The sequence below is a fragment of the Bos indicus genome, chromosome 5, assembly GCF_029378745.1.
Source record: "Bos indicus isolate NIAB-ARS_2022 breed Sahiwal x Tharparkar chromosome 5, NIAB-ARS_B.indTharparkar_mat_pri_1.0, whole genome shotgun sequence".
Classification (NCBI taxonomy): Eukaryota; Metazoa; Chordata; class Mammalia; order Artiodactyla; family Bovidae; genus Bos; species Bos indicus.
The window spans coordinates 112,760,936-112,778,193 of NC_091764.1; the positions used below are offsets into that span (position 1 = coordinate 112,760,936).

The 17,258-nt window shown below is 42.8% G+C and overlaps 1 non-coding gene across 1 annotated transcript; it reads right to left on the reverse strand.

The window, feature by feature from the left end:
* Positions 1-235: 235 nt before the first annotated feature.
* Positions 236-342, reverse strand: LOC139183403 (U6 spliceosomal RNA). The gene has a single exon (XR_011566991.1). It is a non-coding gene; the product is annotated as a U6 spliceosomal RNA (small nuclear RNA).
* Positions 343-17,258: the final 16,916 nt, after the last annotated feature.

Sequence of the window (17,258 nt, forward strand, 5' to 3'; positions counted from 1 at the left end):
TGTGGGCCACAAGTATTGAACTTGTGCTCTCGAGTCCAGGAGCTGAAACTACTGAGCCCTCTAGCTGCAGATACTGAAGCCTGAGTGTCCTGGAGACCGTGCTTCGCAACTAGAGGACCCACTGCATTGAGAAGCCCTCACACTGCAGTTGGAAAGTGGTACTTGCTCCCCGCATCTAGAGAAAAGCCCAAGCAGCAACAAAGACCCAGAAGAGCCAAAGATAAATAAATAAATAAATAATCTGGAATGCTTCATGAATTTTTGTGTCATCCTTGCACTGGGGCCATGCAAATATTCTCTGTATCATTCCAATTTTAGTATATGTGCTGCTAAAGTGAGCACCTGGATGAACTTTTTTTCCTTGCCTGATTACCCTATCTAGAACCTCCAAAACAATGTTACATAGAAGTGATGATAGTGGACATTCTTGTCTTGTTCTTGATCTTAGGGGTATATCATGCAGTTCAGTTCAGTCGCTCAGTCGTGTCCAGCTCTTTGCGACCCTATGGACTGCAGCACACCAGGCCTCCCTGTCCATCACCAACTCCCAGAGCTCGCTCAAACTCATGTTCATCAAGTTGGTGATGCCATTCAACCATCTCATTCTCTGTCGTCCCTTTCTCCCACCTTCAATCTTTCCCAGCATCAGGGTCTTTTCCAATGAGTCAGCTCTTCGCATCAGGTGGCCAAAGTATTGGAGCTTCAGCTTCAGCATCAGTCCTTCCAATCAATATTCAGGACTGATTTCCTTTAGGATGGACTGGTTTGATCTCCTGGCAGTCCAAGGGACTCTCAAGAGTATTCTCCAACACCAGTTCAAAAGCATCAATTCTTTGGTGCTCAGCTTTCTTTATGGTCCAACTCTCACATCCATACTGGAAAAACCATAGCTTTGACTAGACGGACCTTTGTCAGCAAAGTAATGTCTCTGCTTTTTAATACGGTGTCTAGGTTGATCATAGCTTTCCTTCCAAGGAAAGAAAAGCTTTTCTTCCATCTTTTAATTTCATGGCTGTAGTCACCATCTGCAGTGATCATATACCATTCAGTCTTTCACAATTATGTTTGTAGTTAATTATGATGGGTTTTTCATAGATTATCTTTGTTAGGTTGTGAGAGTTACCGTCCATTCTTAGTTTGTTGAGTATTTTTATTATTAAACGTTGGATTTTGTCAGATGCTTTTTTCTGTATCTATCGAGATGATCATATGGTTTTTGTCATTTATTTTATCCATGTGCTATATTACATTAATTAATTTTCAAATCCCCAAGACCATCTTCAAGGTCAAGAAGACTCACAGGATTCAGTATGTAGTCATACTCACAGCTAAGTTTTATTATAGTGGAAGGATACAGCACAAAATCAGCAAAGAGAAACAGCATGTGGGGCAAAGTCCAGAGGAAACCAACACAAGCTTTCAGCGTGCTCTTCAAGTGGAAACATACCTAACACCTCCAACAAGTCCTGACAATGCGTGAGATGTTGTTTACCACAGAAACTCATTTGAAATTCAGCATCCAAGGTTTTAAATAAAGACCAGTCATTCAGGCATCCTTTGCCTAGCATGGACCAAAATTCCAGACTCTTAGAAGGAAAGGAGGTATTTAGTTAGCATAAACCACATTATTTGTATACACAGTATAGGCACAGTGAACTGCACTTACCAGTCCTGAAATTCCCATTTCCAGATGCCAGCCAAGGGCCCACCTTGCAAACCAGCATTTCTAAGGATAGCAGTCTTAAATTCCATGTGTTTACTCCTTTCTGCACAAGATATTAAACCAACCTTGTATTTCTGGAATAAATCCCACTTGATCATGGTGTATAATCCTGTTACATATTTTTTATTTTTATTTACTTATTTATTGAAATATAGCTGATTTACAATATTATGCTAATTTCTGCTGTACAGAAAGTGATTCAGTTATACACATATATTCATTCTTTCCTTTTCATATACTTTTGGGTTCATTTTGCTAGTATTTTGTTCAGGATTTTTGTGTCTAAATTTGTGAGGGTTATTGATCTGTAGGTTTCTTTTCTTGTGATGTATTTGCCTAGTTTTGATATCAGAGTAATACTGGCCTCATGCAACGATTGGGAAGTTTTCTCTCCTGTTTTTGGAAGAGTTGGCCCTTCTAGTCTTTGGAAGATTGATGTATTCATTTCCTTTTGCTGCTGTAACATGTTATCACAAACTTAGTGGCTTAAATTGACAAATGTATTCTTCTACAATTCTGGAGATTGAACATCCAAAAATCAAAAAGTGAGGGACTTCCCTGGCAGTCCAGTGGTTAAGACTTCCTACTTCCAATGTCATGGGTTTGACCCCTGGTCAGGGAACTAAGATCCCACACGCTGCAAGGCACGGCCAAAAGAGAATGAAGTTTTTAAAAAAGGTCCAAAAATTGAGGTGTAATGGGACTGCTTCCTTCTGGAGGCTCCAGGAAAGAATCTTTTTTTTTTTTTTTCCTTGCACAAATGTTCACACATTACTTTCTTTTTATTTATTTAGTTTTGGCTTTGCTGAGGCTTTGTTGCTGCACTGGAGCTTGCTTTAGCTGTCGCAAGTGGGGGCTACTCTTCGCTGAGGTGCATGGACTTCTCATTGCAGTGGCTTCTCTCGTTGCAGAGCACGGGCTCTACGTGCACGGGTTTCAGTAGTTTGGCACACGAGCTTAGTTCCTCTGCAGCACGTGGGAGCTTCCTGGATCAGGGATCGAACCCATGTCCCCCGCATTGCAGGTGGATTCTTATCCACTGCATCACCAGGGAAGCCCTCCAGGACAGAATCTTTCTGCTTCTTCCCTTTTCCAGCTTCTAGAAGCTGCTCATGGCTCTTTTCTCCATCATCACAGCCAGTTGAGTAGTAGCTTCTTTTCCAGACTCTTCTTCCCTCTGCTTCCTTCTTGACGTGGCATCCTAACCCTGACTCTTCCATCATCCCTCTTATAAGGACCTTTCTAATTACATCAGGCCTACTCAGAAAATCCGGGATCATCTCCTTATCTCTAGATTCTTGGCTGAATCACATCTGTAAAATTCCTTTTGTCATATAAATTAACATTCACAGGTTCTTTGAATTGCGACAGACAAGGGAATCTTTGGGGAGCCTTTATTCCACCTACCATAATTCTTCTTTGAATGTTTAGTCGAATTTGCCAGTGAAGCTATCTGAGACTGAACTTGTCTTTGTGGGACATTTAAAATTATTAATTGGATATCTTTATTTACAATAGGCGTACTCACATTTTCATCTTCTCCCTCTTTTTATTTTTTTTTTTAAGTCACATCCGACTCTTTGGGACCCCATGGACTGTACAGTTCATGGAATTCTCTAGGCCAGAATACTGGAGTGGGTAGCCTTTCACTTCTCCAGAGCATCTTCCCAACCCAGGGATAGAACCCAGGTATCCTGCATTTCAGGAGGATTCTTTACCAACTGAGCCACAAAGGAAGCCCAGGTTCTTCTTTTTTGGAATAACTGTATTTATTTTTGGTTGGCTGTGCTGGGCTTTGTTGCTTCACGGGCTTTCTCTTGTTGTGGCAAGCAGGGGCTACTCTTTGTTCCAGCACGTGAGCTTCTTACCGTGGCGGCTTCTCCTGTTGCAGAGCACGGGCTCTAGGGCACAGACTCCGTGGTTGTGGCACATAGGCTTAATTGCCCCGAGGCACATGGGATCCTCCCGGACGAGGGATCAAACTCGAGTCTTCTGCACTGGCAGGCAGCTTCTTTACCACTGAGCCGCTAGGGAAGTCCTTAGCTGCTTCTTCAGGGAGTTTCAATCGTCGTGCTTTTCTAGAATTTGCCCATTTGATCTAAATTATCTAATTTGTTGCAGTGCAGTTGCTCATAGTATTCTCCAGCTTTATGGATGTATAATTTACAAATGAAATTGTATACATTAAAGGCGTACAACACGATGATTTAACCTATGTATACTTTGTGAAATGACTACCACAGTCAAGTTAATTAACACATCCATTATCTCAGATAGTTACTTTTTTTGCATGTGTGTGGTGAGGATGAAAAAAAAAATTAAAACTTCTGGTTACTCAGTCATGTATAACTCTTTGCAACCTCACGCTCCTCTGACCCTGGAATTCTCCAGGCAGGAATACTGGAATGGACAGCCATTCCCTTCTCCAGGGGATCTTCCCGACCCAGGGGTCGAACCCGGGTCTCCTGAATTACAGGTAGATTCTTTACCATCTGAGCCATGAGGGAAGTCCAAAGTCTATTCTCTTAGCAAATTTCAAGTACACAGCATAATATTGGGCAGAGTTTCATTCTGTGCATTAGATCCCCAGGACTTAGTCATCTTATAACTGCAGATTAGTACCCTTTGAGCAGCATCTTCCCATATGGTATCCTCTTATAATCTTTCCTATTCCTTAAGTTTAGTTTAATGTCCCTTCTTTTAGTTGTGATTTTAGAAATTTTAATTTTCTTTTTCTCTGATCAGTCTAGCTAAAAGTGTATCACTTTTGTTGACCTTTTCAGAAACCTTTGGGTTTTATTGACGTTCACTCTTGTTTTTCTGCTCTTTAGTTCATTTGTTTTCTGCTCTAGTGTTTATTATTTCCTTCCTTCTCCTTCTTTTGGGTTTTATTTGCTCTTTTTTCTAGTTCCTTAGGGCGGAAGTTTAAGTACTTGATTTAAGATCTTTCTTTGTATTAAAACTAGGCATTTACAGTTATAAGTTGTGCCCTGAGCCCTGCTTCAGCTACATGTTGTGTAGGGGTTAAGGTCATAAGATCAGGACCCACTCCCTAGGTTGAAATTCAGCTCTGCAACTTATTAACCCTTGGCCTTAGGCAACAGCCTCATCTGTAAAATGATATAATATGATAGCAACTGCCTCATAGAATTGTTGTAAGGATTCTATATATATTAATATACTTAAAGGACATAAAACAATGCCCAGAAAATAGAAAGCACTTAATAAGTATAGCTAATATTATTTATTTAACAAATATGCATTGAATCACCACTATGTAGCAGTTTGGTTGTCATGAGAATGATAAACGAGACTAAGGTCCCACTCTCCTGATGCTTATGTTCCAGCTGGGAGAGACAGACAGTAAATTAATTAATTAGTTAATAATAATTTTTAGTCAATTAATTAATTAGTGTGCTAGAGATAAGCTGAGGAACTCTTTTAGATTGGGAAAAGTGGGTTAGGGAAAGTTATATCCAAATGAAATTTGTCAGGGACAGAATATGCCAAGCTGAGGAAAGGGCTCATGTAGAAGTCCCACAACAGGAACAAGAACGGATTGTTTGAGACCCCCTCAGGAAGGCCGGAGGCGGATAGAGGAAGAGTGGTTTCAGAAGAGGTCAATCTGGGACTTTAAATGACTTCATGGGATTCCAGAGTCTGGCTGTTCCGTAGTATTTTTGAATTTTTTGTTGAAGTTATAGTTGGTTTATAATGTCAGGCTTAATTTCTGCTGTACAGTAAAATGATTCATTTATATATGTATATATTCTTTTCATATTCATTTGCATTATGGTTTACCACAAGATATCGAATATAGGTCCCTGTATCTAGGACCTTGTTTATCCATCCTATATATAACAGTTTGCATCTGCTAATCCCAAGCTTCCAGTCCTTCCCTCCCCTCACCCCCTTGGCAGCCACAAGCCTGTTCTCTGTATCTGTAAGTCTGCTTCTGTGTCATAGATATGCTCCTTTGCGTTGTATTTTAGATTCCACACAGAAGTGATATCATACAGTATTTGTCTTTCTCTTCCTGACTTTTAAAATGTTCTCTTCTGAGTGGTTGTTTCCCAATTTGTTACTCTTACAACAATGCAGCACACAGGTTTGTCTCTGCATTCAGCAAGTTTCTAAGATAGATTCCAAAGGTAAAACGATTGGGTTGTATTACTTTTTAATTGGAAACAATGTTATTTAAAAAAATGAATAAATGAGGTACCATACAATGGGGAGTGGGACCCTCTAGGGGCACCACAGCACATTCTGGAAGATTGTCATGTGCTGAGAAGTTAAGCCTTCAGGTAGCAAAGAGCTACTGAATAATAAATTGTTGTTGATCACTTATTAAGTTTATTATGCACCTGGCACTCTGCTTCTTTACATGCAAATTCATATTTCATCCTTGTAAAAATACTCTGCTACAATACTATTGGTCTCCATCATTTTACAGCCAAGGAAACTGAGACGAGGTTAAAATAACTTGCCAGAAAAAGTGGTCCAGCTCATAGGCAGGGTAGTCTGGATTTGAATCTAGGAATCTTGATTCCACTTCTAAGTTTAAGCACTATGTCTGATGGTTGAAGAGTTGGGAATGGGTCAAAGGCAGACCAAAGTGAAGGTGTCTTCTAGCTATGTGAGAACAGCTCTGAGAGTTTTGAAAAAAAATCAATGGTTAAAAAAAAAATGAAATACTTGGTTACCACTCATGACTGAAGTGACTTAGCAGCAGCAGCAGCAGGATACCTTGAATCTACAAGTGAATCCTATTAGTTGCCTTATAATGAACGTGCTCTCTCCCTTTTTCCCCATTGTAATATCACTAAAAGGGCACACAGTCACCAGCATGAAAATAACATCTCTCAGGACTTCCCTGGTAGTACAGTGCATGGCAATCTACCTGCCAATGCAAGGAACACCAGTTAAATCCCTGGTCCAGGAAGACCCCACATGCTGTAGGGCAACTAAGCTCGTGCACCACAACTACTGAGCCCACGCTCTGGAGCCTGTGAGCTGCAACCACAGAAGTCCACATGCCTAGAACCTAGAACTCTACAAACAGGGAAGCTACCGCAATGAGAAGTTCATACCCCGCAGCAGGGAGTCGTCTGCACTTGCCGCAACTGGAGAAAGCCTGAAAGCAACAACGAAGATCCAGTGCAACCAAAAATAATAAATAAATAAAATTACAAAAAATAAATAAATAACATCTCTCACCCTCCTTGCACTAGATGTGACCATGTATCTAAACTCTTGCTGGTGAGCTATAAGTAGAAGTGTTATATGGCAGCTTCTAAGAACAGAAAATAAAACACTGCTGGGGCTCCCTTTGCCTGCTCCTCCATCTTTCCACAAACTTCTGCCTCGTCTGAAGATACTGAATTGGTGCTGAGGTAGGAGGCAGCAGGCCTCTGGACCTGACACCTGGTGTTTGTCAAGTAGAATAAAACCTAGCCTTTGGTCTCACCCAGACATCCCAAGGACAAAGCTCTGGCAAAAGCTGAGCTCTGCTAAAGAGGTCAGGTGCCCACTCCTGAGGTCAAGGAAGACCTCCCTGTCTGCACATGCACAGGAAGGCTTCTTGAGGGTCAAAAAGGGAGGGGGCCCCACCCCATAATAAATGTGGACATGCACTCACAGGCCTCTGCAGTGGGATCCATCTTAGCAAAAAGTTGTGCATGCATCTAGGTGTGAAGAAAGAAACAAGTTAATTGGCCAAAGCAATAAACAAAGACCCGGAAGGACTGTCCCATACAAATGATTTACATCACCTCTTTACTGCACTCCTCCTCACTCAGGGTGTCTGCACTTCCGTCCGGGTGTGCATTTCTGCCTGGTTTCTGACTTACTGTGCTCCTCCTCACTCAGGATGCCCCCCACTCCACTCTGGGCGTATGTCTCTGCCTAGTTTCTGACTTACCGCAGTCTCCCTCATTAGAAAGGATGTCCATACACTTTCTTTCTGAGTGTGTATCTCTGCTGTGCTTCTGAGTTGGATAAATAAACTGTTTTCCGGTGTGCTTTCCCATACATTGTGCTGTGTCTCTAATAATAAACTTTGTACCTGTTTTCACAGTTTTTGTCTCCTTGAAACAATCTTGCTTTCAAACTGGGGAAAGAGCCAGGGCCATTTTGCTTCTGGGCTCTAGCTCCTGGTGGTCTAGTGGCTAGAATTCCTGGTTTTCATTCATGCTACCCAGGTTCAAATTGCCATCTGTTGGATCATAGAAAAAGCAAGGAAATTCCAGAAAAACATCTACCTCTGCTTCATTGACTACATGAAAGTCTTTGACTATGTGGATCACAATAAATTGTGGAAAACTCTTAAAGAAATGGGAATACTAGACCACCTTACCTGCCTCCTGAGAAACCTGTGTGCAGGTCAAGAAGCAACAGTTAGAACTGGACATGGAACAGTGGACTGGTTCAAAATTGGAAAAGGTGTACATCAAGGCTGTATATTATCACCCTGATTATTTAACTTATATGCAGAGTACATCATGCAAAATGCTGGGCTGAAATCAAGATTGCCTGGAAAAATAACAACCTCAGATATATGGATGATACACTCTAATGGCAGAAAGTAAAGAGGACCTAAAGAGCCCCTTGATGAAGGTGAAAGAGGAGAGTGAAAACCTGGCTTAAAACTCAACATCCAAAAAACTGAGATCATGGCATCGGGCCCCATCACTTCAAGGCAAATAGATGGGGAAAAAGTGAAAACAGTGACATTTTATTTTCTTGGGTTCCAAAATCCAAAGACACAAAAATTAAAAGACCCTTACTCCTTGAAAGAAAAGCTATGACAAACCTAAACAGCTTATTAAAAAGCAAGGACATCACTTTGCCAACAAAGGTCTATATAGTCAAAGCTATGGTTTTTCCAGTAGTCATGAATGGATGTGAGAGTTGGACCATATAGAAGGCTAAGTGTAGAAGAATTGGTGCTTTTGAATTGTGATGCTGGAGAAGACTCCTGAGAGTCTGTTGGACTGCCAGGAGATCAAACCAGTCAATCTTAAAGGAAATCAGTCCTGAATATTCATTGGAAGGACTGATGGTGAAGCTGAGGCTCCAATAGTTTGGCCACCTGATGCGAAAAACTGACATTGGAACACTGGAAAAGACCCTGGTACTAAGAAAGATTGAGGGCAGGAGGAGAAGGGGGTGATAGAAGATGAGATGGTGGGATGGCATCACTGACTCAATGGGCATGAGTTTGAGCAAACTCCGGGAGCTAGTAAAGGACAGGAAATCCTGGTGTGGATTCATGGGGTCACAAAGAGTTGGACATGACTTAGTGACTGAACAACATCAACAGCCCAGGTTCAATTCCTGGGCAGGGAACCAAGATCTCCTTGAAGACCGCTCACTGCTCTCCCTCTGAGATCAGTGCCAGAGTCTGAAAGCCACCAGTTAGCCATGGAGGGTGAGCCAAGGCGCTGGAAGCAGCTGAGCAGGGAACTTTGTGGAGTGAAGCTTCTATTCCTGCCCTGAGCTGCAAGCATCTGATATTTTCTATTCTATTCTAACTTATTTAAAAAACAAAAAAACAAAAAAGTTGGCTGTGGCCCACTTGACATCACAACACACTAATGTTCCCAACAGGGCAGGAATACTGGAGAACTGGTAGAGAAAGTTCAGTCTTTGGGTGTGTTGGGTGCTGTTTGCTTTCAAGAGTTCTCAGAGAGCAGGACACAGAAGCGCTCCAGTCTTCAGCAGAGGTACAAAGGAATGTACTCTGCTGGCAGCCCCCAATCCAAATTGTCCAAAAGTTCCATAACACAGAGAAGATTCGGGGCTGAAAGAAGCCATCTGCTTTGGTATTTCAAACCTAAGCAATTACAAGGAGTGGCTTAAAGCAATGAGAGATAAGGCTAACTTTCCCCCAGAGGCCAGGAGCCTGAAGGCAAAAATGGGATTAAGGAATGTGCCTCCCCACCCTGTTTTAGAGGCTTTGAAAGTGGCGGCCATCAGGCTCAGCCCTGGGATTCACTTGTAGACCAAAACGCGTGCTTAGTTCCTCAATCGTGTCCAACTCTGCGACCCCATTAACTGTAGCCCCCAGCTCGTCTGTCCATGGGATTCTCCAGGCAAGAATACTGGAGTGGGTTGCTATTTCCGACTCCAGGGGATCTTCCCAACCCAGGGATCAAACCCACGTCTCCTGCAATGGCAGGCAGATTCTTTACCCCTGAGCCACCAGGGAAGCCCATAGACCAAAGTATCCAGGCCTAAAAGTTATATGTAGGTGAGCTCTTTGGCTGTGGTCACTTCCTTGCACAGGAAGCAAATAATCTGGAGCTGCTCAGAGAAAGAATTAAACAGTAGTTCCAAAAAAAAAAATAAATAAACAGTAGTTCCCACTCGTCCTCGGGGGACACGTTTCAAGACCAGCAGTGGGTGCCTAAAACCACAGATAGTACAGAACCCCATACATACTGTTATTTCTAGCATCACTACTCTTGATCTTTGGGGTCATTATGATGTGAAATGAGTAATCTGAACACAAGCACTGGGACATTGAAATAGTCTATCTGATCACCAAGAAGGGTGCTAAATGTCTTCTCCATGGGAAATATGTGCAGTGTGGATACACTGGACAAACGGATGACTCATGTCCCTGCAGGAGAGAGCTGGACGGGGCAAGATTTCATCACACTTCTCGGAACACTGTGCAATTTAAAACTTATGAATAGTTTGCTCTGGAGTTATCCAATTAATATTTTCTGATGGCGTTTGGCCCTGGCTAACTGAAATGGGGCAAATTGTAAGTGAAACTGAAACCGGGGATAAGAGGGGACTACTGTATTAGCAAAGAAACCACGAACTTGAGAACATCTGTGACTACTCAACCCTGAAGGAAACCCGCCTCAGCAGGAGGCAAGCACTGAAACTATGCGGCCTCAGTAAGCCACCTCCCCAGTGCCCACCTTCCTTGCGTCCTTGGAGAGTAATGGACATTTTCAGAACAGTCATTGTGATTATCTTGTTCTCACTCCACTTACGTGTGTCTGTGCTCGGTTGTATCCAACTCTTTGCCACCCCATGGACTGCAACCCACCAGGCTCCTCTGCCTCAAAAGATCTATTTCCAAACTCCCTCAAATGAGGCTCTGCACAGGACAGCCTTGCTGCATGGCAGCTGGATTTTCCCAGAGTAAACCATCCAAGGGAAAGGGAAAGTTAAGCCCACAAGACAGAAGCACCATCTTTTCATGAGCTAATCTTGAAAGTAACATTCTGCCACTTCTCCTGTATTATCTTCTCTGTACGCACATGCTCAGTCGCTCAGTCAGGTCCAACCCTTTTGTGACCCCATCGACTGCAGCCAGCCAAACTCCTCTGTCCATGATTTCCCAGGCAAGATTACTGGAGTGGCTTGCCATTTCCTTCTCCAGGGATCTTCCTGATCCAGGGATTGAACCTGCGTTTCCTGCATTGGCAGGCAGATACTTTACCACTGAACTACCTGGGAAGCCCCTCTTACTCCACTGCTGCTGCTGCTGCTGCTAAGTCGCTTCAGTCGTGTCTGACTCTGTGCGACCCCATAGACGGCAGCTCACCAGGCTCCCCGGTCCCTGGGACTCTCCAGGCAAGAACACTGGAGTGGGCTGCCATTTCCTTCTCCAATGCATGAAAGTGAAAAGTGAAAGTGAAGTTACTCAGTCGTGTCCGACGCCTAGCGACCCCATGGACTGCAGCCTACTAGGCTCCTCCGTCCATAGGATTTTCCAGGCAAGAGGACTGGAGTGGGGTGCCATTGCCTTCTCCACTAGTATATATTTAAAGATAGTTTGTCTTTTAGTTTTTAGGTTGCACCTTTATCTGAACCAGGACTTCCCTGGTGGCTCAGACGGTAAAGCATCTGCTCACAGTGTGGGAGACCTGGGTTTGATCCCTGGATTGGGAAGATCCTCTGGAGAAGGAAATGGCAACCCACTCTAGTACTCTTGCCTGGAAAATCCCATGGACAGAGGAGCCTGGTAGGCTACAGTCCATGGGGTCGCAGAGTCAGATGCGACTGAGTGACTAAACTTTAAAAACTTTTATCTGAACCCGATAGGTAGTTACAGACTTAGGTTATAGTTTGAGCTGGATACAGTGGGATTTGGAAGTTTCTTTATTGGGGAGCAGGTAAGTATGTTTTATAAGTGGAGAGAAAAATATATAGGGTGATGATTTAATTTACCATCCAAACTAGGACAATTTTTAAAAACTGTTTGTTTTTGAGGGGGGATTCAGGTTGAGCTGTGTGGAATGAGAAATCTTAGCTCCCCAGCCAGAGATCGAGCTTGTGCCACTGCCATGGGAGCGCAGACTCTTAATCATCAGAGTGCCAGCAAAGTCCCTCTCCAAAAAGCCATTTATTTTAATATTATTTATTCAGATGTTAATGTAATTGTGTGTGCATGTTTAATTTAATAGCACATATAAAAACTGTACACATTTAAAGTGTATGAATTAAAAAATTTTGACATATATAAACCATCATCACAATCAGGATAATGAACTTAGCCATCACCTCTTCCAAAGCTTCCTAGTGTTCCTTGGTGATCCTTCCCGCTTAACTTTCTTGTTCAGTCACTCTCAGTCATGTCTGACTCTTTGCAGCCCCATGGACTACAGCACTCCAGGCTTCTCTGTCCTTCACCATCTCTTAGAGTTTGCTCAAACTCATGTCCATTGAGTTGGTGATGCCATCCAACCATCCCATCCTCTGTCATCCCTTTCTCCGCCTTCAATCCTTCCCAGCATCAGGGTCTTTTCCAATGAGTCGGCTCTTCCCATCAGGTGGTCAAAGTGTTGGATACCTCTCTAGGCCACCACTGTATACTCCCACTATACAGTAATGTGCATTTTTTAGAGTGTATATAACTGCTATGTATGAATATGGCATATACTATTTTTTATAATTTTATTTATTTCATTGTTTATCTTATTTTTGTCTGCGCTGGGTCTTTGTTGCTTTGGGCGGGCTTTCTTTAGCTGTGGCAAACAGGGGCTGCTCTTGATTGCAATGCACAGGCTTCTCAGTGTGACAGCTTCTCTTGCTGTGGCACACAGCCTCTAGAGCTGGCGGGCTTCAGTAGTTGTGGCTCCCTGGCTTAGTTGCTCTGAGGCACGTGGAATCCTCCCAGATCAAGGACAGAACCCGTGACCCCTGCACTGGCAGGTAGATTCTTAACTGCTGTGCCACCAGCGAAGTCCCAGCATATACTACTTTACTGGCTTCTTTCACTCAATATAATCATTTTGAGATTCATCTATCTTATTGTAGGTATCATCAACATATTCCTTTTTTACTACCAAACACTATTCCATTGTATGGATATACCAGAGTTTGTTTATCCGTTAACCTCTTAATGTATGTTGGGGTTGTTTCCATTTGGGGGCTATTGCAAATAAAGCTGCTCTGAACTGCCATTATTTATAATGGAAATATATGCTTTCTTTTCTCTTAGGTAGATACCTTAAGCTTTTTTTTCACTTTTTAAAAACTGTGGCAAAATACACATAACATAAGATGCTTCATTTTAACAGTTTTTAAGTGTTCTGTGGCATTAAATACATTCACGTTATTGTGTTACCATCACTCTATACATTTCTAGAACCTCTTCATCATCCCAATAGAAACTCCTGTACCTGTGAAACGATAACTCTCATTTCTCCCACCTCTCAGCCCTGGTAACCACTTTCTGTCCTTATGAATTTGCCTATTCTGGGTAACTCGTATCAATGGAGTAATATAGGATCTGTCCTTTTGTGTCCGGTTTCTTGCACTTAACATAGTGTTTTCAAGGTTCCTCCATGTTGTAGCGTGTCTCAGTATTTCATTCTTTTTAACAGCTGAATAGTATTCCTTTGTAGGTATATTTCACGTTTGTTTATTCTTCAGTCTGTTGATGGACACTTGGTTGTTTCCACCTTTCGGCTATTGTGGATAATGCTTCTATGAGTATATATAGGTATCTGGTATATAGCTATCTGTTTGAGTTCCTACTTTCCGTTATTATTTTTTTAACTTATTTTTAATTAGAGGATAATTGCTTTACAATGTCGTATTGGTTTCTGCTGTATAAGAATGTGACTCAGTCTTAAGTGTATGTATATTCCCTTTCTCTTGAGCCTCTCCCCCACCTCCACCAACCCAGCCCTCTAGGTCATCCCAGAGCAGCAGGCTGAGTTCTCTGCGTTATGCAGCAACTTCCCACTGGCTATCTATTTTCACAAGGGAGTGTATATTTGTTAACGCTACTCTCCATTTGTGCCACCCTCTCCTGCCCCCACTGTGTCCTCAAGTCCATCTTCTATGTCTGTGCCTCTGTCCCTGCCCTACAAATAGGTTCATCAGTACCTTTTTCCTAGATTCTATATATATATATATGCACTAATATACAGTATTTGTTTTTCTCTTTCTAACTTACTTTTCTCTGTATGACAGTCTCTAGGTTCATCCACCTCATTTCAATGGACTCAAATTCATTCCTTTTTATGCCTGAGTAATATTCCATCGTATATATGTATCACAACTTCTTTATACAGTCATCTGTCGATGGACGTCTAGGTTGCTTCCTTGTCCTGGCTGTTGTAAATAGTGCTGCAGTGAACATTGGGGTACACGTGTCTTTTTGAATTATGGTTTTCTCAGGGTATATGCCCAACAGTGGGATTGCACGGTCACATGGTACTTTTATTCTTAGTTTTTTAAGGAATCTCCTTACTGTTCTCCATAATGGTTGTATCATTTGCATTCCCACCAATAGTACAAGACGGTTCCCTTTTCTCCACATCCTCTCTAGCATTTATTGTTTGTAGATTTTTTGATGAGGGCCAGAAGATCAGTGTGAGGTGTTACCTCATTGTAGTTTTGATTTGCATTTCTCTAATAATGAGCAATGTTGAGCATCTTTTCATGTGTTTGTTGGCCACCTGTATGACTTCTGGGGAGAAGTGTCTGATTAGCTCCTCTGCCCATTTTTTGATTGAGTTGTTTGTTTTTCTTTTTAATTCTTTGGGGTATATACCTAGAAGTAGAATTGCTGGATCACATCATTGGAACTACTGATGCTGAAGCTGAAGCTCCAATACTTTGGCCACCTAATGTGAGAAGCCAACTCATTGGAAAAGACCCTGATGCTGGGAAAGATCGAGGGTAGGAGGAGAAGAGGGTGACAGAGGGTGACATGGTTGGATAGCATCATCATCTACTCAATGGATATGAGTTTGAGCAAACTCCAAGAGATAGCGAAGGACAGGGAGGACCCGTGTGCTGCAGTTCATGGGGTTGCAAAGAGTTGGACATGACTTAGTGAATGAACCACAATGGCAATTTTATTTTTAACTTTTTGAGGAACCACCAAACTTTTCCCTTTTCTGCCCTTTTGAGTGAAAAGGAATTCTATTAATACACAGATAATCGTGTAAGCTGTGGCAATCCCATGCAAATTGGGATGTATGGTTGTCTTTTGTGTGTATAGACATACGGAAGAAATGTGGCAGAGAAAATTGTTTCCCTGTATATGTTCTCTGCTTGGCCTATAAAATTTAGGGGTGCATGTGGCTACTCAGAATGAAATCTATATTTCCAAGGCTGCCTTGTGACAAGGCATAACTGTGAAACTAAGTTCTGGCCAGTGGGATATGTAACAGCCGCTACAGTTTCCAGGGAGGGTTCTTACAGGAATCTCTTTCTCCTGACTGGGATGGAAATATCCTGGCTGCTAGATCTCAGAACAGAGATGATTAGGAAAGGAAGATGCACAAGGCAGTGAGATGGGGTTGAAGGAGGCTGGGTCTCTCATGCCCACTGGAATCCCTAATGCCAGCTGTGGACCATCTACCTCTGGACTTACACCAGGGGCAAAATTAAATTTTTGTTTGGTTTGAGGTTTTCTAATTCTAATTCTTCCAGGTATTCTCAGTAGCTAGTTATTGATTGTTTTAGTGCTTGAAATGTGATAGTTATGATCTTGGGGTTAAGTTGGTGGAAACCCAACCTTAAGTCTGACTTTCTTTGATTTGTTCAGCGCTAGACAATTTCAAGCTCCCTCACCCAATACACCTCCTCCTTCCTTTTCTTCTCAGCCCTGTGCTCCCCCTTCTGTGGCAAACAAAGCCCCTCAGCCTGGACCCTCACTTCCAGCAGCTTTCTCTCACTGGCAACCGGAGAAGCTGGCTGTGTCCCAGCAGCTATGGGAAAGAGGCTCCTCCGGGCCCCCTCACCTTCTACTCCCGGAGCTCTAACTCTGCAGTCTCCTCCTGCCAGCCCTTCACTGTTTGTCTCTTCAAGCCACCTCCCGCCACTGTTTACTCATCGAAAACTCGGCACCAGGGCCCCAGGCAGGGGCAGGCAGTGGAAAGCAAAGGGGTCAGAGAGCTGGGCTCATGGTTGACCTCGGGGTCTGAACTGCTGTCATGAGGAGCTTGGCATGAGATTTCTGGGGAAATCTTAGTCCCTAGCATCCCCTCCAGCTGTCCCACATACCCACTTCCCCTGCCTTTTGGAAGCATTCAGCCTCCCCATTTCTCCCCACCCTGAATTTCTTTCTCTTGGCCTCACCGTAAGCAGGCTGTTTTTGTCACTCTCTTGAACAATTTATTGTCTCTCCAGCCTCACCAGCATTTCTGACTCCTGTGCTCCTAACCCTCACCCCTGCCTCCTTGAAGGCAGGAGTCAGCAGACTTTCTGTAAAGGGCAAGACTGCAAATATCTTAGGCTTTGCTGTCCTTTTGCTGTCCCTTGTAGCAAGAAAGCAACCGTAGACAATAGGAAAATGAATAGGTGGGGCTGTGCTCCAATTGAATTTTATTTACAAAAACTGGCAGCTGGAAAAAACAAAACAAAACTGGCAGCTATTCTTTGCCAGCCCCTTCTCTAGGGCATTGTTCTGCCAGGAATCCCTGATTGTCTTCTGGATTTTTCATTTCTTTCCCTGTGTCAATTTCTTCTCCATATTCTATGAATATGTTCAAGTATCTGCCTCTCAATGGGAAAATAGCTGAAAGGGGAGAGAGGATGAGTCAAGGGTGAGGGAACACAGAACAGTCTGGGGCTGAATTTGAAGGAGAGAGCAAGAGATTGAAAGTGATTTCAATGAACATACATCAGGAGCAAGTCCTCGTAATGATTATATCTAAAGCATTAGAATAATAAGAAACTAGCCTTTTAACTAACTGAAGTAGTTTCCAGGGCCACACCAAAGAGAACCTAGATCATTGAGGATTAGCTTTGACTGGCAGAAATTGGAAAATCCAAAAAAAATGATGACTTAAACAAGATAAGAGTTACTCTTTCTCTAAATAAAAACTGAGAGACACACAGCCCATGGAGGGAACGGTTCCTCCACAATGACAGGACTCTGGCCCGCTCAGCCCTTTTACTGTGCCATTTACATCTTCCACTTCCAAGATCACCTCATAATACAAGGTGGCTGCTTGAGTTCCAGCAGTCATCTCTGTCTTCTAGCCAACAGGCAGAAGGAAAGGTAAACAATCACTGAGCACACCTTCCCCCCACACTCCATGGTGTGTGT